Genomic DNA, 1,785 nt, shown 5'->3' with positions numbered 1-1,785 from the left:
ACCCACACACTGAGACAATGGGGATGTTCTATCGGGAACTCACCAAGGCCAGCTGGACTGGGTCTGAAAAAGCATGGGATAAAACCGGACTCGCTGAATATAGTGGACAATGAGGACTGCTGAGAAGTCAAAAACAATGGCACTGGGTTTTGATCCTACTGCAGGTACTGGCTTTGTGGGAGCCTAGGCTGTTTGGAGGCTCACCTTACTAGACCTGGATGGAGGTGGGAGGTCCTTGGACTCCCACAGGGCAGGGAACCCTGACTGCTCTTCGGGCTGATGAGGGAGGGGGAGTTGATTGAGGGAGGGAGGAATGGGAGGCGGTGGCGAGGAGGAGAGAGAAATCTTTAATAAATAAATAATAAAAAAAATAAAATGTAATGGTTATATTATGTATATTTTGACACAATCAAAAGACTTAAAATTTCTGCTTTGCCATTATTGTCCCACATAGCACCTAGCGGCTGATTCAGGGACACACTGAGTGATAAGACTATGGTATGGCTGGGGAAGATGATGTTGGAAGCTCCTCGGGAAAAGAAACACCTTTTTGAAACTTGTAACTAATAACTGGTGCATCATATAAACTTATATTTTGCAAGTAATTTATAAAGTAATAAGTAAGACATATAATATAGCAAGGTAATAGATTTGTAAGGTAGGTCAAATGTTACTGATCATAATACAAATCTGACAAAGAGCAACCACAGAAGGACGTCCTAGGGGCAGTAATGAGGCAGCAGAATCAGTGCACACATGGACTGTTACTAATGCCTGTTCTGTCAATGAGCTGTCAGCATACTAGAGAAATTTTTTTTTTCAGCTATTTTTAAAGGTGTTCTAGAACTAGCCAACAGAAACTAGGTATGCAATCATTAAACAATGTTTTCAAAGAGTACTTATTTTGCTCTGGATTCTCTTTGCTCATGTTGTTTCCAAGGGCAGCATCATGTGAAGAACACCATGTGCTTTGCATGGAAATTCTTTACTGCTGATATCAGCTATTTACAGCTGTCTGACCAGAATACAAGGTTGGCTAAGCACACTCATTAAAGGAATGAACTTTGCTGAAGAGAAAAACCACACATGAGTTTTGTGTAAACGGACAGAAGATTGCTCTTAGCAAGGTGAAATTTAATATGACTTCTTATTGTGAATATATGGGTTTTATTATATAATAATTAGTTTTATAATATGTAAATTATATTTACCAAATATTTTTGAATTTTATTTCATCATTTTTCTTTTGTATATATTAAATTAGAGAAGCTATAATGTCACTATTGCAAGTAGCAGTATCTACTATACTCACTATTGTGTATTTTTTTCATCTTGGTGCTCCATTCCTTTCTAACTAATTGGCACACAATTATTCAATTAAGATTCCCACTATCTGAAAGCATATTAGCACTGTCATATGCTTTGGTACTGTTTAATTTATTAGTAATTCCTCTCAAGGTTACACCATAACTTTAGTATCATCTCAGTATAGGGTGCTATGCTATATACCCTAACAAATGAGATTAGTCATGACATATTTCATTAGTAGTGAAATAATGATTTATGTCCACAATGGTGATTTTAGGACAAGCATCACCCAATGAAGAATATGTGGTACTTAATGTCTACTGATGAGTAGATTTTCCAAATACACTGCTCTTTTTTACTATAAATCTACCTAGGGTGGAATATACAACTAGGTAATGACAAAACAGAAAACCACTTCCTCAGACTGCTAGATTTCAAAAAATACTCCACATTTTATAGAGAACCCTAAACACTAGG

Source organism: Microtus oregoni, unplaced genomic scaffold, assembly GCF_018167655.1.
Source record: "Microtus oregoni isolate MIOR12 unplaced genomic scaffold, Mior012 000056F_ref0000123, whole genome shotgun sequence".
NCBI lineage: Eukaryota > Metazoa > Chordata > Mammalia > Rodentia > Cricetidae > Microtus > Microtus oregoni.
The sequence above is the reverse complement of the archived record's forward strand: the minus strand, read 5'-3'. Positions refer to the sequence as shown.